The 24,946-nt window shown below is 44.1% G+C and overlaps 1 pseudogene; it reads left to right on the forward strand.

Annotated features, from left to right (window-relative positions):
• The first annotated feature begins 10,210 nt into the window (after positions 1–10,210).
• Positions 10,211–13,254, forward strand: LOC136547025 (transcription termination factor MTERF9, chloroplastic-like; annotated as a pseudogene).
• Positions 13,255–24,946: the final 11,692 nt, after the last annotated feature.

Genomic DNA, 24,946 nt, shown 5'->3' on the forward strand with positions numbered 1-24,946 from the left:
CGGCGGGCGGCGGAGGGGAGGGCGAGACCGGGAGAGATGGGGACGGGTGTGTGCGACTGTGCGAGTACGACTGCGAGGCGAGACGGTGACTGTGCGCGCGAGGTGTGTGAAGTGCCGGGCTGCTCCGCGCCGTCGGGTTTTGTTGACACGGGCCGGAGAACCCTCTCGCGGCTCCTGTGGGCCACACCACCTGGTGCCTGCGCCCAACTCGTGAGCCGTGGCGCGTTACTGCCTGCTGCAGCGTTGCCTGCCGCCTGCGCGGTGGAGGGTGGACTCTGGTGGTAGCAGCCAAACGAGGCAGCCGATGAGTGGAGTGATGATCCCGTGGCGTGATCCCTCAAAAATCTTTTATTTCCGAAAGAAAAAAATCGGTTTGTTTTGATGGACATGCATATCCTCTTCTATTCTTGGTCATCGACGTTTCAGTACTTTCCATGTGAGAGTCCACGCAATCAATGCTGATACAATTTGGACATTGGCCGTATCTTTCAAGATCTGTCGACAATAAGTTCGGCCCTTTTAATTTGGAAGGTGTGATTATACTCCCGATATCACGTGAGAATTGAGCTGCTTTAGAAATCCTTTAGAAATAAAGGCTGATATCGTGCAATCATCTTCTCTACCGTGACGCCCTATCCACTCGTCTTTTTCTCCCTCCCGGACACTCCTACTCCGTCGTTCCCTCCCCCACCCTCCCCTAATACCAGGATAGGTCGTTGACGACTGCCCTGTCGCCAGCCCCGCCCAACCGTCTTCTTCCACCGCCCCACCACTATGTTGCGGCCGCCGCACCCCAAACCCCCCTTCTAAGGTCGACGGGGAATAGATCTCCTTACCTGACACCGGTGAACTCCTCGTCTCCGACGCTGGTGATTTCCTCACTGGAACCCTAGCTTCCACCGTCTTGTTCTTTGTCTCCGATGGGCGCGGTCGCAGGCGTCTCGTGCTCGGCTCCGAGCGCGGCCCGTCGCGTAGGAGACTTTGCGTTTTGAAATCCTTTTGAGAGAGAGAGAGAGAGACCAAGAGGGATGTATTTTGTTTGGCGCATCTCTATTTTATATGTGGGTGTTTGGTTGCTACTTTGCCACACTTTTCATTAGACAAGTTTGACAAAGTTGACAAGTGTGTTTAGTGAGCAACTAAATTTAGATAATATTTTTTAGGTTCTATATGCATGGTATGAAGTGTGGCTCTACATTTTCTAGCCACACTTGCCTAAATTAGTTGTGGCAAATTAGAAGTAGTTATTTATTTATATCAATATGTGCGATTGCTCGTAGTACCTTAGTCTTTTTCTTCCATTTCTGTTGGTCAACTTCTTCCTCTGTCAATCATGTCATTTCTCTTCCTCCCTCTAGAAAAGAATGTAATTCTATGACTTGTTATAGATTGTTAAAAAAATATATAATTCTAGCCTTATGATTTTTTTAACGAATAGGCACTAGTTGTGTCAATTTCTATTAAAAGAGAGAAGGTGTAGGGTCGAGATGGCGGACTAGAGAGGGGGTGAATAGTCGTTTCTAAAATTTAATCGCGTCGACAAACCGAAACAAGTACGGAATTAAAACTGTCGGTCTAGCCAAGACTACACATTTCTATCTATGTTCTCTAGCACCTTGCAAAGATCCTAATTAAGCAACAAATGTGTCGGGCTAGCTAGAGCTCACCTAACTAATTCTAGGAGCAAGGTCACACAAACTTATGCCACTAGTACTTCAAGCGATGAGGGAGCTTCTACACATGCTAGTAAGCAAAAGCACAAAGCACAATGCCAAATTAGAGAGCGCAAATACTTAGCTACACAAACTAAACAATGTGACTAACAAGGTTACACAAACCAAATTAGTCACGTAAGGGAGCTACTTCTATGCTATACAAGCAAGAAGGTAACTAGTGAGCTACACAAGCTAACTAATTATAAGAGCAACTACACAAGCACAATGTATATAAAAGTAATCACAAGCTTGTGTAAGGGGATTGCAAACCAACGGGAAGAACAAGTTTGACACGGTGATTTTCTTTCGAGGTTCACGTGCTTGCCAACACGCTACGTCCCTGTTGTGTCGACCGCTTACTTTGTGGTTCGGTGGCTAATTGGCATCACCTGTCAAGCCCGCACGTCGGGCACCACAAGAACCTACCACGAAAGTGAGGGTAGCTCAATGACACGCTCAACTACAGTTGCTCTTCGTGGCTCCCGCGGGGCGAGCACAATGCCCCTCACAAAGCTCTTCTCTGGATCACCACACAAGCTTCTTGCGGGCTTCGACGGAGACCACCACCAAGCCGTCTAAGAGGTGGCAACCTTTAAGAGTAACAAGCACCACCGGCTTGCAATTCGATCACCTAGTGGCTGTAACACCCCGGGTGTTTTAATATTAAAAACATGATATGTCATCATATGTATTGCAAGACATTTGGTCAAATTGCAAACTTTGATATGCATTCACTAAAACAAGTTTACATTTGTGTTATGAGTGTTGAATTGAATTGTTTGAATCATGTCAAAATTTGGTTTGGATTTGAATTTTCCAGAAAACCCTGATTTTCATTATTTAAACCCTGCCCTGAAAACTCATTTCAAAATCTAAGCATATTTTGGGGTTGAGTCCAAAAGCAAAAGTGTAGAGCTTGACAAGTTATACAAAGTTTGTTTTTGGAGTTTTTCAAGTTGTTTAGTAAAATTTGGAGTAATTCAAAAAGGCGTAATTCGTTAAATTTCCCCCATTCGAATTCAAAAGTTCATTTCAAAATCTAGACTGAATTAGGGGTTGGTTATAAAAGCAAAGTTGTAGAACTTTTGATTTTGGACAACTTTTATTTTTGGAGATTTTTGAGTTGTTATGAAAATTTGAGAGTAATTTATGAATTTTGGCGAATGGCAAACTTGTAAATACTGTGAACAGTGTTCACCGCCGTAGCTACACCGTCGGCGACCTTCGGTTTGCTTCCAGACACGTGCATGGACGTCCTCGGCTTCACGCTAGCATGGGAAAGGCTCCTGCATGGCTTCCTTGCGCTTCTGGCCGCTCCTTAAGGCCTAAGCCGTCGCCGTTCTTCGCCGTTTCCCTTCCTCTATTTTCCCGGCGCCATTGCCGCAGCTCCGTTGAGCCCTCGCCGTCGAACCAGCGCCTGTGTCATCACAGCAAAGTGCTCAGCAGCTTTGCCTCTTCCTTACGCACCCATCCAACCAGTCATAGTCGCCTGACTTCGCCAAATTTCGCCGCGCGTCGTCTTTCTTCCCCACGGCCGGCAGCATCTCCGTCGAGCGTGCCTCTCCGTGGCCAGCGTGTTACGGTGATCCTCTGCCCCTGCTGAGTCTTGTTTCAGCTTCGCCACGATGCCGTGGTACTCTTTGAACCATTGGTTTCTCATTTTGACCACCATAGCTCCCGGAACATCGCCACCGACGACGATCTGCTCCGCCGTGCCTGCTCGGAACATCGACCAGCCTCTTTGTTGCTCCTCCGACCCTGCTCGTTGCTCAGTCGTGTTCGGGGTGAGGTGCTAAACCCTTCTGTGCTAAGCGTTTAACCTCTATCGTGCTTGCATCGCCGGCGTAGCGCTGCCGTGCCGTTGTGCCCGCCATGGCCGGCATAGTGCTCGGTCTAGTCCGTAGCTAGTCCAGCTTGTGCCCTAGAATGATGCGCCTAGTCGAGGGGAGTGTTTTGGTGCTTTGGCCGTCGCTGTTGGTCTCGTCGTCATCGAGATATCGCCGGTCAGCGCCGTCGTTGCCGTGGTCAGCGCACGAGGTTAGGGATGACAGGTGGGGTCGGGTTGTCAGTGACTCAACGTTCAAATAGAATTTTTCTATTTCCAGATTTGAATAAATAGTGATATAATTTGTTATTTTTGTGTAGATTTATTTAGAGCTCCAAAAATTATGAAAATTTTTGTGTGACTTCCCTATGATGTATATTATTTAAGAAAAATATGAAATAATGTTTTTCAGTACTTTTTGAATGTGATGAAAATTGCTCAATTTATTAATAAAGGGATTTCCATGATTTTTCTAGGCTTATTTAATTGTCCAAAAATTATGAAATTTGTTTTGCCACTTACTTATCATGTAATAAACATATACTAAAATTTTGAGCTCAATTAGAATAAGTTGATTTATTTCATAATTTTGAATTAAATAATTAATTCATAAAAGCAAATAGTAACCTTTAATGATTTAGGTTTTGTTTGAAATTTTGATTGAGTGATGACCTTGGGTCATTTGTTGATAATGATCCTTGGCAATTGATGTATGTGTTACGAAAAAGATTTAGTTTGTTTGACTTGCAACTGTACCGCGAAGGAAAGGTGTATTCAAATTGTTAATTTTTGCATCCATTATCGAGCATCATGTTTCGTACTCCGCATCATATTAAACATGGCACTATACTACGTGTAGTGAACGAAGGTGAACACGTAATAGTTAATCAAGTTGTGGAGGAGGTTAATCCGTCTGTTGAGGTCGGATCGAATACTTGTGAAACGTCGCTGGAACCGGACTTTTCCGTCAACGAAGGCAAGCCCCGGATGCATACAACCCTACCTTGTATTTTACAAATTGATTTCGCTTTTGCTTCTCTGTACTGCATTAAGTGATTAGGAGTCAAGTGAAAAACAAATTGGTGCATTACCAACCTTGTTATTCTATATTTACCATATTACCAATTTTAAATTCGTATATGCCTAGTTTTGCTTAGCTATGCTTAGAACGCTGAAAGTCGGGTGATTACCTGTCACCTGCGAACTTTAAACGGAATTTTGGTTAACTTATGTTATCATGTGATATGGGAATGTGGAGTAATAAATCTAGACCGGGCGGACTCGGTGCGTGTGAGCCACAAGACATGGAGGTCTTGTGAGCGGGTTCTTTCCGCCTGTGTCGATTAAGGCACGTCCGTTGTTGAATTGCATGAGGTGAGAATTTGTAGTACTAACCACATACTCCGGTAAGCCTTTACTCGGCTATTCTATTATGAGAATGGCTACTCGCGCACTGGGAGTGGAGAGATGGCGAGAATAGCGTGTACCCACGTGACAATGAGCTGGATTGGTGGAGTACTGTATTCTCGGGTGGCGCGGACCCGTTCTTGTTTAGAGGATCCGAGGGTAGGTTGGTATATGTAGGTCAGGGATCTGCATATGTCGTGTGGTCTAGAATTCCCAGCTGGGTTTTTAATCGGTTCGAATCGTCGTTGCTCCTCGGTTATGGAGACTCAACTCACTGTTCATCATTGTAGATTAATAACTAGAACTTGAGGCTGGTTGAGAAAGTGTTGGATATGAAGTTTCATGATCTCAACACGGATCGTGTCAGCTTTGTATATGATTTTATGAAGTTTTCTATATAAAGAATTTTGTTAAAGAGCTTTTACGCAAAAGAACTTTGATTATTGTTAAAGCCATACCTTGAATCCCTGAGCCGGCATTCCTAAGTTTATCAGTTAATATTTCGGTTAAGTCTTGTTGAGTACTTTTGTACTCAGGGTTCGTTGACCCTTGTTGCAGGTGAGCCTCATGAGCAGATCTGTTTTGGATCGTGCTGCATGACAGTTGTTCCTTGTGATGACGATGAGAAGTAAATGTGTGGTCCTTGGGCAGAGCAGTTTCATTGTGTGTTTTGTATTATATTATAATGTCACTCCACTACTACTATGGTTTGTAATAATTATCGAACTTAGTTTGTAAGGTTTGAAACAACTGGTTTGTAAACTAAGTTATCATAAGACTTCCCGCTGTTTTTACTCTGGTATTGATATTTGAATAGATGTTGTAATACGGCAATGACTCTGTAATGTGATCCTGCTCGAAATTCGTGGATGATTCAGGGTTCTCCGAGGACACCCGATAGACTTCTTAAGTTACCAGGAACATATGCCTAGTTGTCAAAGGTCGTTGGATAGTGACAAGTGCATGTGGGTCCTATAATTTAGGAGGTTCTGCCATAGTGGCACTCAATGCAACCTCATGATACAATCGCACTAGAATCACTCTCTCACACAATTGGATGATCACTATCAAGCATATGTGAGATGTAGGGCTCCCAAGTACTCTCAAGCATGGACACAAAGTCCCCCGAGGTACTCAACACCAGCCATGGCCCAGACCACCTTCTATTTATAGCCCCATGGGCTAAACTAGTTGTTACCCCTTCACTGGGCAAATTTCAAAACGACCGGACGCTCCGGTCAGATCGACCAGACGCACCCTGCCAACTTCCGGTCGCTCTACGCCGTCCACATGTCGCTCTGCGTTCAACCGGAGCTGCCCGATCTCAACGGTTAAGTTGCGACCGGACGCTGCACGGTGAATGACCAGACGCTGCTGTGCCTGAGTCCGGTTGTTTCCAGAGAGCTCCCCGAGCCTCTATTTTGCGACCGGACGCATCCGGACCACCATGACTGGACGCACACCAGCGTCCAATCAGTTCTATGCCCGTGCGCCTAACTCCAGCGCCACCTACATCACTATACGTCAGCACTGACTGGACACAGACCCTAAGCGTCCAGTCACTCTTCTTCACCAGCGTCCGATCACGAGACTGAGACCACGCGCTCACTGCTGCCACTGATCAGACATAGGACCCCAGCGTCCGGTCACCACGTGACCAGTGTCCGATCCACTCTGTGAGACCCTATCTTTTCTGTATAGGGCGCCGATGGAGTTTCGAACCCTTGCCTCCGTTCCTTCACCGAGTTGATCCACATCAACTCCAACTTCTTCTCCTTTACAAATGTGCCAACACCACCAAGTGTACACCACCATGTGTATGTGTGTTAGCAATTTCACAATCATTTTCCAAAGGATTAGCCACTAAACTTGCCACACCACTCAATCCTAGCGATGATGCAAAGTTAGATCATTCGAGTGGCACTAGATGACCGATATGCAAACAAGTTTGCCCCTCTTGATAGTATGGCCATCTATCCTAAACGTGGTCATAAACTTCTCTACATACCTATGACCGGTGAAATGAAATGTCTTAAGTTATACCTTTGCCTTGTGCATTCCATTCCATCTCCTCCAACGTCGATGCAACACATGCACCAACATGATCAACAATGATATGATCTACTTCATATCATCACATGATCATATTGGTTCATCGATCTTGACTTCACTTGCTTTTCACCGTTGCCTTCGTCCATCGGCGCCAAGTCATGCTTAAGCTTCACCGCCATGCGGTCCATCGCTCCAAAGCCTCCAACTTGCCCTTCACGCTTGCAACCAGTCCATCAAGCCAAGTCATGTCTTGATCTTCTCCACCTTGATCACATGACTCAATGCCATATCTCATTTGCAATGAGCTCCTTCATCATCACATGTGTGAGCTTTGCAATATCTCTAAGCCATTTTTACCTTCATGGCATATGTTGCTCACACACATGTTCTTGTGGACTAATCACCTATGTATCTCACATAAACATAATTGGTCCACCTAGGTTGTCACTCAATTACCAAAACCACACAAGGACCTTTCAGAAGGTTACAAAGTTCCATGGAGAGAGCAAAAAAATTATAGAAAGAATAAAAACCGTTATAGAGATGCTAAGTGTTTGCCTATAGACATATCATGAAACAAAACATAAAATTTATAGATACAATCATTTACTTTCGTCCCATTGACATATGTAGAGATAAGAAAAAAAGTAGAGACATGTGTATTCTTTTGTTGTGTGTCTATTTTTTCGATATGCGATGATTGTATTTTTTTCAGGACAGACGTAGTGCTTGCATCCGCCTCCCTTGCTCCCGTCCTTCATGGAGAGATCCTAGCCTGGCTATATATCCCATCCATAGTAGCCTCCTTGCTACCCTTGCCATTATGGGCTTGTTTGAATCCCCTCCTCTAAACTTTAGAGCTCTTAAATCTTTAGAACACTTTAGCTCAGTTTCGAGATCAATAGCTCTAATGTGAGGCATACTAAAGTCTAGAGCTAACTTTAAACTACCCTCTAAAGTTTAGAGCTCTAAAGTCTAGAGAATGAGATCCAAAATGACCTAACTTGATAGCCGTCACTATTCCTGCTCTAATGACTCAGCCATTGGGTGTACCGTTACTGACGACATACTACGGCTCTCTCGATTTGGCACGTTAACTTTTCTATTTTATTATGTTTCATTTAAGTTTGTTTTTGTGCATACATAGCCATGGTTGATACTTTCATGCTTAGTGTATCATGATAAAGTAGTACAAATGTAAAGGAAAGGAATAGTTTTCCTTCTCAACGTAAGTGGTAAAAGGTTTCGCCATAAATGGTTGATGCTTTTGGTTAGCGTACCATGACAAAATACGGTACAAATGCATGATAGGAAATGGTTAGTTTTTTTTTTAGAAAAAAGAAGTGTCAAACAGTTCTCTTTTTCGAAAGATCTTGTCAAACGGTTCTCGACAAGGTTAAACCTGAGAGTATGTTTGAGGCACTTTCAGCGTCGAGAATTTTTTTTAAGCTGCTCGTATATATAGTTCTAAATGTTTTTGGAGCTAGAGCTGTGAGCATTGAAAGTAGTATATATATTCAGCTAAGCAATTTTGTTTGAATGTAATAACAAATATGTTCAAAGTGCAATATTTATTTTATTACAAACTCTAAATCTTCTACTGATCTCGTAGATACTATGCTAAATAGGTCTGTACGTGATGCATTTAGATAGCCACATATGGCTTCTAGGAAGCATAGATTAATGCCATGGTCCTCTTCCATAGCCCGCCTGTAGTAGCGGCGCATCTAGCTTTAGTTGTAGCTACAATCCTAAATGGTGGCTTAATAAACCCTAATAATCTATATCTATATCATCTGTATATCTCTTATAAAGCTAGTTCTCACTAAAAGTTCTATATTCACATGCAAGCCATCCATATCATCTCACACTGGAAGTTATCTTTTTCAATACGTCGTAGAATAGGACTTGATACCAAGGCTGGACATGTGTTATTCTAACTTGTATAAGTATGGATGGTGAGTCTAGATCACGTATAGGACAATGAGAATATTGTGAGAAGAAAAAACACGAACAGAAGAATTATTTCTATCTTTTATGTTGTTAATGGACTTAAATGTTCTGCAAGAAATTTGGCATATGATAGTTTCCTTAAAAATCAAGATTTTTCTATGGCATTTAAAAAAAATGTTGTGTTACTCACAAAGGATAATATTAGCTAAAAGAAATTGGAAGAGAGTAAGATTCGTTGCCTCTGTAGTAAGTCTGAAATGATTTAACATTTTTTAGTGTCATCATGATCGATTCTATGGCAAACGGGTTATTTGGTGTTTGGCTTCAAACAACCAACAATCAGTTTACATTGGTTCCATATTACCTATTATTGACTGGGGTTGCTTCCCTTTGCTGGACAGTTCGGTTCATAAGGAACGATTTTGTTCTTAACAATGGTCACTTAGAAACATTTTTGTAGGTTCTCTTCATATGAACACACTAACTTCGGTTCTGGTCTCGCTCACAGCCCTCGGATGATTGCAAAGATTAAATTTGTGAGGCATGCAAATTACTTGAAATAAGTGTCATGTAGCTTTTCGCGCCTAATGTATGTTATTTTGTGTACCCTCTCAGTCTCTAGTTCAGAGCTTCGTAAAAAGTTTTAACGTTGGGTGTGCTTTCTTGTTTTTCTACGTGGACCGATGTTTCTTTCCAAAGAAGCCTGAAGCCAAAACTATTTTCTATTATCTAAAGAACTCTAATGTTATTATAAACAAATATATAGGTATAGATATAGATTTGGCTTTGGTGTTTGTATAAGAAAAAAGAAGATTATTTGTTTCATGATCCAAACATGCAACAAATCATATAGGGCACTAAACTTTAAACCACTTTAGCACTGGAGACTCTAAAAGAAGGGTCTAAAGTTATGTCTAAAAATTAGACAACTCCACAAAAATCCATTAGTTTATTAAATCATACAAGTTTTTTTGAGATTATTAAATCACATAAGTGAGCCAAAGTGATATAAAATTTAGTCTTTTATTAGTTTCACGCAATTAAACTTTAGGCCGTGGTATAAAAAGGGCCGTAGCCTATACCATGCGACTTGAGTCCGCCGCCCAAATTGCAGCCCATCACCGCAACTGGCAGCCCAAGCTTGTGCGATCCGGCCCAGTAGCGTTAAACCCTCCTGACATCCCCTCCCGGCTCCCGTGTGCGATTCCTCTCATCCGCTGCCCGCAGCGCTCCACGTCAGTGTCAGTCTGCCCCGCAAGATTCTTCCTTCGTCCCCGTCCTAACGGACCCCCCTCACCGATCCCTCACCCCCGCCGCCGCAGAAATAATCCAAAAATAAAAATCCAAGGCCGCGCCGTACGCGCAATCCCCCCTCGCTCGCTCCATGGCGCTGCAGCTGCAGCTGCAGCTGCCGCGGCCGCTCGCCGTCGCCCGGCCCTCCATCCTCCTCCCTTCCCCGGCCCATGGCGCCTCCGCTTCCGCGACCGCCCTTCACGCCCGCGCCGGCGGCGTCGCGTTCTCGCTCCAGACCAACGTGCGCCTCATCAAGCCCAACCGCCGCTCCCGGGACCCCTACTACGACCTCGACGAGGACGATGAGGAGGAGGCGGAGTTCGATGAAGACGATGATGACGAGGGCTACGAGAGCGATGTAAGTTCCCCATTGCCAATTTGCTACCAGTCATTCCTCACTTATCGTCCACATAGGTTTGCTTGATAGAATACCTGACCCCTGCCAGTATTGGATCATATCATCTTAGAAATGCCATATTAATAACAGTAATTGGACAAGACTCTTGCTATTTTGAGGTTCACATGTGCAATACACAGCTCTCACGGTGAGCTGAATGAGTTAAACGGGTGTCCTTGTATAGGCGCGCCACGAACCATGATGGTACAATTACCTAAAATCTAGTGACCTGTAAGGTTTAAGCTGCCATTTTGCCACTTATGCGGTTCGGCTTGTAGGATTGGAACTACTTACTTTGTAGTGTTTGGCTGTTTGCGTTCTCCTGCACTTTCCTTCCAACATGTTTCTCTGGTGTACAATTGTTTGTCTTCATTACTGGTGCCCTCTCTGTTCCCCCAAGCTGCGCCATATTGTGAATAATAGGTAGTGTGGCGTGATTGTTGTCTGATCATTAGCATCTGGTCGGTGTTCCTCAAAATCAGCATCAACAGATTAAGGCTTCGAAGTATGAAGCTGCATAAATGGCAGATTGCCCCCCAATCCCAGTGACCTATATTGCAAACACTATATTCTTCAGAAGATGTTTGAATATGGAGCGAGAGTGTCTCCCTTCATTTGCTTTCTATAAAAGTAAGGTTACCTCTGTTAAAAAAAAACATCTCCCTGCAGTGTGACGGAACACTATAATGGCTCAAAGGATTAGCTAAGATTTTAACTGAATGTCCGTAACTGATCAACAACACATTTTTACTGAATATCAGTCCAACATAGTCCATATGTATATATTAAAAAAAAAGAGATTATATGCATGCGTTATGAATGTAGTACTTCTCCGTTGTGTTCCAGTAACCACTGAATGACTGACTGGGAACCTGAAATGCATTTGTTTCACTGAGCACCCCAATAAAATTAGATCTTTGAATTCTGAGTTCGAATTACATGACAGGCAAATGTTGAACATGGAAAAATATTGTGTTTTTATATCCTGTTGTTCATTTGTCCATGGAATGTAACATTGAAATCTTATCATTAGTTCTTTTCATCTATATCTACTATCCTAACTTTATGCTTGGTTTCCTTTTCAGGATGACATGTCGGGTTTGGAATATCCTGGTGTACTTTATTCAAACAGCCCTCGTGCTTCAAGCAAGAGACAAGGTATCTTAAGAACTATGCTAAATCTATTTAGAAACAGTGGTTACTTGGTACTTAAACTCTAATTCTCCAGAACTGGAACCTCCACTGGTAAAAGAAAACTGGGAAGGAAGACAACCCGAAACTCGTGATAACTACGGCAGTCCAGGAAAAAGTAAGTCCCTGTATCCTAGGAGTAAAGTGGGACGACCATCAATGGATCTTAAGAACATGGATAGTGAAGTTGAGGTAAATTACTCAGCATGTAAATGTAAGCTGTCCATATTATTGATTTTGGGGTGCACTGAGTTAACGTTGTTTGTTGTTGCAGTTGAAAAATGCAAGTATCTCTCGAAGTCTGTTCCAGAAATTACAAGAAGAGTATGACTTTGATGACAAATGGTTACCACTGATTGATTACTTGTGCACATTTGGGCTAAAGGAGTCTCATTTTACTTACATCTATGAGAGACACATGGCCTGCTTTCAAATCAGTCAGGCTTCAGCAGAAGAAAGGTTGGATTTCCTGCTAAGTGCTGGGGTTAAAAGCAAGGATATGAAGAGGATACTCGTCAGGCAGCCACAGATTCTGGAATACACCCTTGGCAATCTGAAATCTCATGTTGATTTTCTCGTGAGCATTGGAGTTCCGAATACACGAATAGGACAAATTATTTCTGCTGCTCCTTCGATGTTCTCTTACAGTGTGGAGCAGTCTCTGAAGCCAACAGTAAGGTATCTGATTGAGGAAGTAGGTATTGAGGAGAGTGATGTTGGGAAAGTAGTGCAGCTAAGCCCACAGATTCTGGTGCAGAAAATTGATAGTGCATGGAAATCTCGATCGCTTTTCATGACAAAAGAACTGGGCGCTCCCAAAGATAGCATTGTTAAGATGGTCACAAAACACCCTCAGCTGCTTCACTACAGCATTGAGGATGGAATCTTACCTCGAATAAATTTCCTGAGAAGCATTGGTATGAGAAACTCTGACATTCTCAAAGTATTGACAAGTCTTACTCAGGTATTATTACTTCACTCATGTCATCATTCCCCATTATTTCTATTCTTGCTTTCCTTTTTCAATTATATTCATTATTCATTGAACATGTGTCTCATGGTATATGTACTGTTGCACATTCCATGTCAGGTGTTATCTTTGTCATTGGAGGACAATCTCAAGCCAAAGTATCTTTACTTGGTCAATGAACTCAAGAATGAGGTTCAATCCTTAACGAAATATCCTATGTATCTGAGCTTGTCTCTTGATCAGAGAATCCGTCCCCGCCACCGTTTTCTGGTTTCATTGAAGAAAGCTCCAAAGGGTCCATTTCCTCTGAGCTCCTTTGTGCCTACTGATGAGCGTTTTTGCCAGAGGTGGGCTGGGACTAGCTTGGAGACATACCACACATTTACAGTGGTTGCTGCTAACAGGTTTTGCAGAGAAGTCTGGAAGGAAAACACTAGTCTCAAGACGGTAGATGCCTAGGTGGTGGGAATGAGTTTCTTTTGAACCCGTGCTCCTAACAGTAAGATGATCTCTTCCTGATTTTTAGGGTTCATTTGATAACAGTTTACATAGTACTGATTAGTTCACTGTTCTCAGGAAGGGCTTGGTTGCTGACTTGGTGCCTGATGCTCACTGGGTTTATACTACATCACTAACTATAGCTTATACTTATTGTTCATATCACCTGTCTAAAGGTGGAAAGTCTTCATCGAATTCCCTCAATCAGTTGCAAATGGATGACAATCTAAGAGAAATGCATTATGCCAGTTGCCAGAATGGTTGGAGGGACACTTGGTTATCTAGTTCTAGGAGTACCTCGCCTTGATTGCTAGTTACTATTAACTACAACTACTGAACAAAATGCTACGTTAGAAAAATGTAGTCTAACTGTGTGTAAGAGTGCCATTACAGGCAGCCTTCTGTGCTGCTGTAATTCTGTAATGCTGTTTGACCTTGAGGTTTCCTTTTTGTAAGGCTTGTTATCATGAATCATAGGCAGCTTGTACATCCTACCATTTCATGGTGGTTGTGTTAGAACTCTTTGTGATGTACTGTCTTTTGTGGCCTAATGATACGCAATAGCGCAGCTGGGATCTACTCCTATTAAAGATATAAAAGCATGCCGAACATGCGGCCTAGGGTGTCTACGTACGTTCTATTTAGTTGGTACATTAGATAGAAATTCCATGACTCAGATGAAGCGCGTCACAACTAGTCTTCCTCTGTGCATTCGGCAGTGGATAGATGAAGCAAGTGGACGCATTCAATGAAGTAGGGCTTCCCTGGTGATTGTACGTGGCACGCAAATGGACGGTGGCGCGTAGCAGGGGACGGTGGATTCTTGGCATGCATGGCCGGTGCCTAATTAGCATGGTGGTCGGCACGCATGCGAGTACGCGTGCGTGCATGCTGTTGGGGCCTTGTTTGCTTTGCATGCATGCAAAAGCTATCTGTTTGTGTGTGCGGGTGCACTGCTGACACTTGCTTGCTTATATGCTTGCTGCTACTACGTGCGTGCATCTGTCAGCCGCGGGTGAGTTTTCCCCCTCCGCCTCCTTCCTCCCTCTCTCTCTTCTCTCGACCTCCTCTCTCTTTGCCTCTCTCTCTCCACGCGGCGGCGCATCCAGGCGGATAGGACGAGGCGGCAGCGCACCGGTCGGCCAGGCTTTTGGTCGGCCGGCTCGGCGGCGTCTCTCTCTCTTCCTCTCCCTCCCTCTCTCCAGATCTATGGCCGCATCGGTCGACCTCCGGCGCACCGGCGGTGGGCGCAGCCGCCTCCCCTCCCCCCGCTGCGCGCATCTGTCTCACGCGGGCCTTCGCTTTCGGGGTGGCGGCGCGCCGCCAGGCCGCGAGCGCCGGCGGATCCCCGCTACGTGTGCGCGGCGCACCAGCATGAGCGCACTCGGGGTCCGTGCCTCCGACACGGCGCCAGCGGCTAAGCGGGCACCGCCGGTGGCCGTGGCTCCCCCTCAAACCTTATCCTCTCCCCATCTCCTACCGAAGGCCACCAAAAACTTCTCGACGCGTCCACCTCTCTCAGCAACCTCCCGTTCCCACGCTCCCTCTCCACCCCTGCTGGCGGCGCCGCCGCTCTGCACGTCCTCATCGCGTCGCCGCGCCATCTCTCCCCTATAGACTAGGTCTTTCGCATCTGCGCCGTGTACGTCTGTCTGCCGCTCCGCGATGGACGCCCGCCTCCCGTGCTGCCCCGCGCCTAAGGGAGGTCCGCCCCTCCCGCGTTGCCCCGCGACGGCGGGAACTAGCACGGCCAGCCCCGTCGTGGTGGCACCGCCACGAACCAGCCTGCCCCGATGCAGGCGCCCCCCCCCCCCCCCCTCCGCCTACGGCCCTCTCCTTCGCATGGAAGTTGCACCAGTGTCATCCCCCAGGAGCCTCAACACGAGGTATGCTCTACCTTCTTTCTTTTTATTCTGTCATTTTTTGGAAACCATATGCAGATGTGATTCAGTTAGATGTCAATGGCAAACATATACAGTAGCAATTATATACAGTCTCAATTTGCAATACAAACTGTATATTTCCTCTGCTATGGTTTGTGCAAGGGAATTGATGAATCTCATTTTACAAATAATTAGGCCTCCTCTCCATGTTTTCCTCTGCTAGGTTAGTTTGCTCTTGCCAAATTACCATGTATAGTGCTAAGATTTGCAGTCATTTTCTGTTATATATATTGACACCGACTTTTCTTTTCTCCAGTCATATTGCAACAAAAAAGTGCGCGACGGCCTTGAACATAACATAGTAACAGGCCACCTCCCTACTTGTTGTGTTGGTTCTTTACCCTTTTGGAGAGTCAAAAATACATTGACATTTTAGGAATTTACTGAATTACGTAATGCCTTACATGCAACTCTGCCTATTGAGTATTTATTGCTTCGTTGCAAAAAACGTCATGCAAGAGCGAGGTTCCGAAACTCTCTACTTGTTGTTTGGATTTTGTGATCCCCAGCCAATTTTGAAGGTGCTACGACTCCATTGGGCTACTGCCATTTCCATGGTGCAGTCTGCTGATTTGTTATCGCTGGTGCGTTTCAGCCCATCTACAAGATACAGGGTACAGCTAACAGTTCTGTTTTCGTATATCTTATACGTCTACATCCGCACCATTTTATTTTTCCCCCTTATGATGTGGTCCTGAGTATAGTTGAGTTTACTGTATTTGAATCATTCTGTTCTTATTTCTGCCATTAGTGTTCTCTAGGTGAACATGTCAAGGCACCAAACACATCAAGATGCTAATATTGCTATATGTATAATCTGTGTTTCCTTTTTTTTGCGAAAAGATCTCTGCAAAATGGGTGCATCACACCATCACTGCATCAGTTAGCTTCGTACATTCTTACTAGGGCAACAAAAATTGCTGCATATGTTTCTAATGGCCCAAGAAAAAAACGTTGCTGATGGTTTTTTACATGCTCCATGTTGCCATAGGTAAAAGCATAAAACAATGTTCTTTAGACACCTAGGTATTCTAAACGTACTCATCATTGCTGTCAGAATTTTCTAATGACCAATTCTTGCATTTCTGCTTATTTGTGTCTCATGATGATCTAGGCCTATATGCTTTATACAAACATCCTATGAATAAGGTCTTACCAAGTACAGATCATGTGCAGTCTCCTACATTGTCATTGTGCAGTTATTTTATCTCAACTGATGATAAACATTCCCCTTAACTGAATCTGTCGTTGTCATGGTTATCACACCTTACACATAATTATTACTGTATTGTGTCATGGATTCCTGGACAATAACATGGGGAGCAATTTCTGTCAGTTAGGTTGCTGAAATTCTCCTTTTGAGTTCCTCTACCTTCTATTACAAATCACCTTCTTACCTGCTCTTGGTGACCTGCATTATGACATTATCCTTACGCTGAGACAATTTGGCCGCCACTGTTTTTTTGCAGTGTAAGTTCGGGTTAGGTTACTACAATTGTCCAGTTGTGTTTGCGTCACCAGCATTTCCCTTCGTCGTGCTTACCTAATAATTAAATTATGCCATATATGCAATTATGCTTCGGTTCCATTTGTTTGCTACAGCTAGGTCTGTCTTTTCATATGGTTCTATAAATTAATTATACGCTTCTAAATTAACCCTATCAAATACCGTAGCGTTACTATTATTACGAAGCCAGCACAATTGTTGGACACACATTTTACATCAAGTTATCCCATTCCTATCCTACAGCCTTCCTATTTTCTCTATTTGACTCAATTCCCTGTATATATGCAGCTCCCCAGACTTCCTCGACTGATCGTCGCCGCCTGTTGGATGCTCGCTATGCCACATGGAGATGATTAACGTATTCCATATTGGATTCATAGAGACCAATATGGCGATTAGTCTCCTATTATAGGTTGCCAATATTTTTAAGCTTAGGACGCTAATTTTGAATACCAATAAATTGTAGCTTCATCCATCTATGTTGGTAGTTTTTCAACGAGCCCACGGTGGTGAGCTGGGAAGGTCAGACGTAGGTGTAAGTTGGTAGTAGTTGCATGGTTAAGTTGGTAGTAGTTGCCTGGTTAATAGCTTATGGTGCCGTGATGAAACCGAGGGCCCCTGTAGAACAGCTGCCACATGGTGACGCTGCTCGGCACGCGCTGGTATCGAGGTTGTTGCCCAAGTACATTTACCAAGTTACACCGCCATACCACTTTTGATACAAATATTCGAGTGTTTGAATGAGAAATCCATAACGGGTTGATGAAATAGTGTTCTCTCAAAGCAAACAAGAGGAGGTGGTTTCGAAGGAAGCCTGTATGTTGCAATCTCACTTCATACAAAGGTTGGCGCATATTGTGGACAAGGAAGGGAAGGAAAGAAGAACACCTAGGAAAGTTAGCCTTGGGTAGTAGGGAGTGCTTAGAAAAGCCTGAGTGGATGTCAAGTCCCAAGCATTGTGTCCAGCTCGACCACGCTACGCACGTCGGGTCGCTGTCACCGCGTGCCCGCGGACACCGTCGGTGTCGGGCCCATTAGCACCCTGTCCTCGCATGTCCGTGACATCGTGTCGCACTCGCCGTCCTCGTGCACTGTGCATTGCTCCTTTTCTCGGCCTCCGGTCCGCTCTTGATCCTCGCCCTCGTCCCCGTACCGGACCCCCTCCCTTCTTTCTTCTTTTGGTGACACGGCCGCCTGCAAGCCTCCCTCATCGAGCGAACCCTCTCTCCTCTCCTTTATTCCCTCCTCCGCTCGCTTGCGCAGGGAGCGCGCCATGGTCGACTTTATCCCCACAGCGTGAATCGGCGGTGTATCCCATCCATGTCGTCTCCACTTCCAGTGCGCTGCGCCCCATCTTCGTTCGCCACTATAAGATGCCCTTGGTCCTTGCTCTTCTTCTTCATCCCCATCCCTCTCAAATCTGAAGTAGAGCTACGAGATTCAGTCGTCATTGTGGGACTAGGTTCGTCTGACAGAGGCGATGGTGTAATCTAAGAAGAAGGGATCTGGTTTTCGAAGAAGTTCAAGTCTACAGTTGGTTAGTTTGGTCTTAGGGTTCACGATGTTTGACTTCTCAGTCTCCTGTTTCTGGATCTGTTGGTCATACGCCATGTTTTGAATAATAATCATCTTGTTGTTTCTCCATTGCCCTCGTCTATCCTGACTTCTGGAGTAAGCCTTGGTTGTACTAGGTTGCTCTTAACCATGTAACTTTAAATCCCGGTGTAATTTAGTGTTCGACGTCGTGTAATCTTTCGTGTAATTCCAGATTTACGAAATGTGTTGTAGTTTCGCCTAAGGGGAGTGGATCCTAATTCACTCTTTTGTAAACCCTCGCGTTAGAAGACGTACTTGTGTTGTAGTTTTTGCTTTTCCCACCTATAATGGAATCCTAGCCAATGTTGTGCTTTGAATCTAAGTATGTTAGTTGCTTGAGCCTGAAAGCATCTAGGCCCCTAGTTGGGTTTCGGTGATTAATGATAATACATGATTACTATGACTAACGTGTGTTTTGCAGAAACAATTAAGTTAGGTCATGGTAATGGAGATCGATTGGGCTATCATGGTGGTCATGCCCCTACGATGAAAATCGTTTCGGTTTTCAAAGGATGGACGACAAGGTTAAGGATGGACTAGTTCTAAGTGTCGATTGGAGTTGAAGAGACACTTAGAGTAGTTTATGACTTTGTTTTTCCTTTGGTCATACTATTAAGGGGGGTATGGACGGGTAGCTTGACCTAGATAAGTCTAATAGGTTAGGTGTGGTGCACACTTGCTAAACATAGCACTAGGTAGCTCCTAAAAAGCCCTTAGATCTATTGAAGCAAACTTCATTCACGTATGATCGAAAGTTGGAAGTGAATGGAGGGTCAAATGCTGACCGGACGCTGGCTTTGGTGTGACCAGACGCTGGTGCAGAGTCCGATCAGTTCATTTGATCAAAGTGAAGTCGTCTGGAAGTGACCGGACGCTGAGGGCCAGCGTCCGGTCGACTCCAGTAAGGTTCTAGAGAGGGAAAATCACGACTGGACGCGTTTGGTTAGTGCTGACCGGACGCTGGCCAGCGTCCGGTCACACTTTAAACACTAGAGTTCGGGGTGAACTGACCGGCGTGTCCGGTCAACATGACTGAAGCGTCCGGTCACCCCGCAGAGGCACATAACGGTTCATTTTTTAGCCCATGTTATAAATACTTCATCCATTCGTGTGGGGGGTACTTTTGCTCATTTCAACAGCTGAAAAACATCCTTGAGAGTGCCAAGAAGAGCAAGGTCCTAGTGAGGTGATTGAGATTTGAGAATCCCAAAGAGAGCCCTCATTAGTGGGATCAAGAGTAGCAAAGTGTGCATCCACCCTTCTCATTAGGCTTGTCGTTGTCAAGTAAGAGTTCGTGCTTGTTATTCTTGGTGATCGCCATCACCTAGACGGCTTGGTGGTGATTGGGAGATTGGTGATCATCTGGCGGTGCTTGTGGATGACCCAACTCAAGTTGTGAGCGGTTATGGGTGATTCACCACGATGGAGTATCGAAGAATCAACCCGTAGAGAGCACTTGATCCTTACGCGGATCAAGGGGAAGCTACACCCTTGCACGGGTGCTCCAACGAGGACTAGTGGAGAGTGGCGACTCTCCGATACCTCGGCAAAACATCACCGCGTTCCTCCTTCTCTTCTTACTTTGAGCATTTACTTTGAGCAATTCAATTCTTGTCATTTACATTCCTAGAATTGTCATGCTAGAGTAGGATTAGAACTTAGGGTGCTAAACTTTTGTGCGTTAGATCAATAGAAATACTTTCTAGGCACAAGGGGTTAATTGGGCTAACCGTAGAGTTTAATTATTGCAAAGAAATTTAGAATTAGCCCAATTCACCCCCTCTCTTGGTCATCTTGATCCTTTCAGAGCCCAACTCCATCAAATACTTCTTTCCACTAACATGTCATTGATTTGCTGGCCTAGAATAGGCACCATGTAATGATAACCAACATCTATGTTCATTTACAACATTGTAATGAAAAAAGCCATGTTACCTTTTCTTTCCATATTTTTCCATTTAATGTATCAAATAGACCATTTCGTAAGAACACGATGAGAAAATATATTAGACATATGAGCCATATTTCTCAAGATTTTTCTTATACTAAGCACATCACCCGCAACGAAGCGCGAGCAGCAGTAGCTAGTATTCTATTAAAGTTAGTCCATCACCTTGTGGAGGCTGTTGAATAACTGTTGTACCAGGTGCTATTGTCAACTTCGCCAGAGTACCAGCGTAAGGCGTATTAGCTTTCACTCCAATTCCTGTCTTAAGGGGTGTTTGGATCCAGCTACTAAAATTTAGGAGGTGTGTCGGAAGGATGTTGCATGGAGTGTTCGGATACTAATAAAAAATAAATTACATAATCCATCAGTACTCCACGAGACAAATTTTTTAAGCCTAATTAATCCATCATTAGCACATGTTTACTATAGCAAACTTTTGTCAAATCATGGGCTAATTAGGCTAAAAAGATTTGTCTCGTAAATTAGTCGCAAACTATGTAATTAGTTTCATAATTAGTCTATATTTAATACTTCATACATGTGTCCAAACATCCGATGGGACAACGACTAAAATTTAGGAGAGCCAACCAAACATCCCCTTATTTGAACTCTACCCTGCTTCCTTTCCTAAGAAAATAGGCATTGCTGTTCGAGAGTGAAAAAAAAAGGCATTGCTGAGGCTCCTCCGTCGAGAGGGGGAAAAAAAGGCATTGCTGAGGCTCCTCCGATAGAATTTCGAAGTCACAGACCAGAGCGATTAGCACTTGTGATCCTATGACGTGCACACCAGATCAATAAAGCATCCATTGAGTCGATAGTTGATCAGATCAGATACCACAGGAAAACTCACATATGCTTAGCTTCTTGTTGGCCAACCCTCTCAACAATTAAGGGATCATGAGGACTCCTATCTGGGGGGGGGGGGGGCTTCAATTAAATTATCTTATTTTTCAGTCAGACCCTTAGGTAGTCCCCAGAAAAAGATAGCGAAAAAATTATCCCTTAAGCCAAAACAAAAAGGACCTTATAGTGGATAGTATTTGAAGGTATTCTTTCCGTTCTAGGGTAGTATACTCCCCCGTTCCAAATTATAAGATGTTTTGACTTTTCAAGATACATTGTTTTTACTATGTATCTAGACATAATGTATATCTAGCAAAACTATGTATCTAGAAAAGCCAAAACATCTTATATTTGGAATAAAGGGAGTATACAATAGAAATTTATAGTTGATCAGATCAGATAACACGGCAGACGAAAAATAGATCATAGAAGAGTCTTCTGCCAGAGAATGTTCCAAGCAGGGCCAAACTAGGGTCAAAATATGGTGCACGCTTCATCACACACACACACACACACACACACACACACACACACACACACACACACACATATATATATATATATATATATATATATATATATATATATATATATACAATTTTGAAAGAAACGCATGGTTAAAAATGAGTCGATTACTTGGTAAATGTTTGCTTCACCGTCGGCCACCTGCTCAGCAGCAGGTGACACAATGTAGTTTCGTCCCGGGTTTCAATAAGTGTTGGCGTTAAACTATAAAGTGAATCGATCATATTCTCCATTGGTTTAAGCTTTTTTCGAATTAGACGTTTTAACTTTTCTAAATACACTGATTTTACTATGTATCTAGACACAGTATACATCTAAACGTATAGCGAAAACTATGTATCTAGAAAAGTCAAAATGTTTTATAATTTAGAATGGAGGGACTACAACGTAGCTTCGCCTCTAGTTCTAAGTGAGTGTTGGTGTTGAAATATATAGTGCACATGCCCTATTAGTTTCATGTTTTGGGTTGCAACTTAATACCAAGGCCAGAGGTTTCAAGATTGAATCAGTGATGGACTAAAATAATTCAAGTGACTCCTACTATTTTCACATTTGAGGCCTGAGCAAGTCTACATGTGAGAGGAGTATTGACATATAAAGTGATTTGCCCATCTTACTCATTAAACTAACGGCATGGCTAGCGCCTGAACATCCGGACGAACGCGCGCGTCGGGATGCCTACGCAGCCTATCCCCGTCCGCTAATTCACCCCGCCCCGCTGAAAGCTCTAGTTTAGTTTTGGTGAATTGATGAAACCCTAAGTGCTAACCTAGTTTATCAAGTGATCATGACATAGCTAGCACATTCCAAGTGGTGAAGCAAATGAAGATCATGACATGATGATGGTGATGCCATGGTGATGATAAAGTGTTTGGACTCGAAAAAAAGAAAGAGAAAAACAAAAGGCTCAAGACAAAGGTATAAATGGTAGGAGCTATTTTGTTTTGGTGATCAAGACACTTAGAGAGTGTGATCACATTTAGGATTGATAGCCGTACTATTAAAAGGGGTGAAACTCGCATCGAAATGCGGTTATCAAAGTGCCACTAGATGCTCTAACTCATTGCATATGCATTTAGGATCTAGTGGAATGCTAACACCCTTGAAAATGTTTGTGAAAATATGCTAACACATGTGCACAAGGTGATACACTTGGTGGTTGGCACATCTAAGCAAGGGTGAAGAAGTTAGAGGTGAAAAGGAGTTAGTCTTGCTGGTCACTGAGTGACCGGACACTGGTCTCAGAGGGACCGACGTGTCCGGTCAAGTGTGGCAGCGTAGACGCCAGCGTCGGTCATCGACCGGACACTGAGGTCCAGCGTCCAGTCCTGTTGTCGGTCAACACAGAAGAAAGTCACTGGGAGACCGGACGCTGGCAGGGTCCGGTCAAGCATGACCGGACGCGTTCGATCGAAGAAATTCGTTTCTAGAACCTTACTGGAAACGACCGGACGCTGGGGATTCAGCGTCCGGTCACTGTTAGCTGCTGCGTCCGGTGGTCTTCTGACCATTGAGATCGGGCGCACATCATTTGAAGAGAGGGACACGTGGTGCACATCGCACGACCGGACGCTGAGGTCCAGCGTCCGGTCGATCTGACCGGTGCGTCCGGTCGGCCCGTGTTCAGCCCAGTGAAGGGGTACAACGGCTCTATTTCGTGGGGGCTTCTATTTAAGCCCCATGACCAGCTCAAGCTCATCAACTTGGCCATTTGCATTGACATAGCAACCTTGTGAGCTTAGCCAAAGCCCTCCCACTCATCTCCATCATTGATTCATCATCTTTATGAGATTGGGAGTGAATCCAAGTGCATTGCTTGAGTGTTTGCATCTAGAGGCACTTGGTGTTCATGTTTCGCTGCGGGATTAGCTTGTTAGTCTTGGTGGTTGCTGCCACCTAGATGGCTTGGAGCAGCAAGGATCATCGAGCGAAGGTTGGTGATTGTCTTCGGCTCCGATCATGGTGATTGTGAGGGGTTCTTGACCTTTCCCCGACGGAGAGCCAAAAGGTACTCTAGTGGATTGCTCGTGGCTTGTGTGATCCTCATCTTGTGTTGGTTGTGCGGCACCCTATCGAGAGTTTGGCGTGTGATGCCAATTAGCATGTAAACCTCCAAGTGAGTGAATCGCCACAACGAGGAGTAGCTTGTCGGCAAGCAAGTGAACCTCGGTAAAAAATCATTGTGTTCATTATTTGATTCCGAGGTGATTGGTCTTCATTGTTATTTATTCTTGTGATTGATTGGCTCTTTTCTCGACACGGCGGTATAACCTTCTTGCTCACTCTCTTTATATTACCGCAAACTAGTTGCCAAGCTCTTTAGTGTAGCTAGTTGTGAGAACTTGTTAGTTTGGTTAGTGTGGCTCTTTAGTTAGCCTTTGAGAGCACATTAACTTAGTGTAGTGACATAGCTATTGTGTGAATAGAAACTATATCAACTAGAATTGTGGTAGGTGGCTTGCATTTTTAGTAGGCTAGCGCAACACTTGCTTCGCCTCATAATTGTCTAACCGGTTTGCTAAGTGTTGTTGTAAAATTTTTTATTAGGCTATTCACCCCCTCTAGCCATTAGGACCTTCCAAGTGGTATCAGAGCCGAGGTCACCGTGATTTGAGGCTTAACAACCTTCGGTGCAAAAATGGCTCAAATCAACAACACCAAGAAGCCACCCCAATTCGATGGCTCAAATTATCCCTATTGGAAGGCTAAGATGACAACATATATCAAGTCAATCAATAGGAAGGTTTGGAAGGTGGTAGAAACAAAAATTGAGATTGAAGATGAAGATGCTCCCACCGCCGTTGAAGAAATACTTCTCCAAAACAATGACATTGCTCTTAGTGCCATCCATGATGCTTTGGACGAGAGAACCTTTGAGCAAATCAAGAACATTGAGAGAGCTCATGAGGCTTGGAAGAAATTGGAGGAATCATTTGAGGGCACTCAAGCCGTGAAGGGTACAAAGGCATATATTCTCAAAGAGAAGTTTGCAAGCTTCAAGATGAAGGAGGATGAGAGTGTGCCGGACATGTTCCATAGGATGGAAGTGATTGTTAATGATCTCAAATCACTTGGTGAGAAGATAGAGGACAAGGACTTCTCCAATAAGTTCTTGAGATGTTTACCCGCAAGATTTGGCATGTTGGGCACCTTGCTAGTGAGGACCAGTTTGGACACAATGACACCAAACCAAATCTTGAGAGATATTATGACCGATGATGCTTATAGAGATGATGTTGAGAAGGAAGAAAAGAGGGAGAAGAAGGATGAGAAGAGGGATGAC

This window comes from Miscanthus floridulus, chromosome 3, assembly GCF_019320115.1.
Source record: "Miscanthus floridulus cultivar M001 chromosome 3, ASM1932011v1, whole genome shotgun sequence".
Lineage (NCBI taxonomy): Eukaryota > Viridiplantae > Streptophyta > Magnoliopsida > Poales > Poaceae > Miscanthus > Miscanthus floridulus.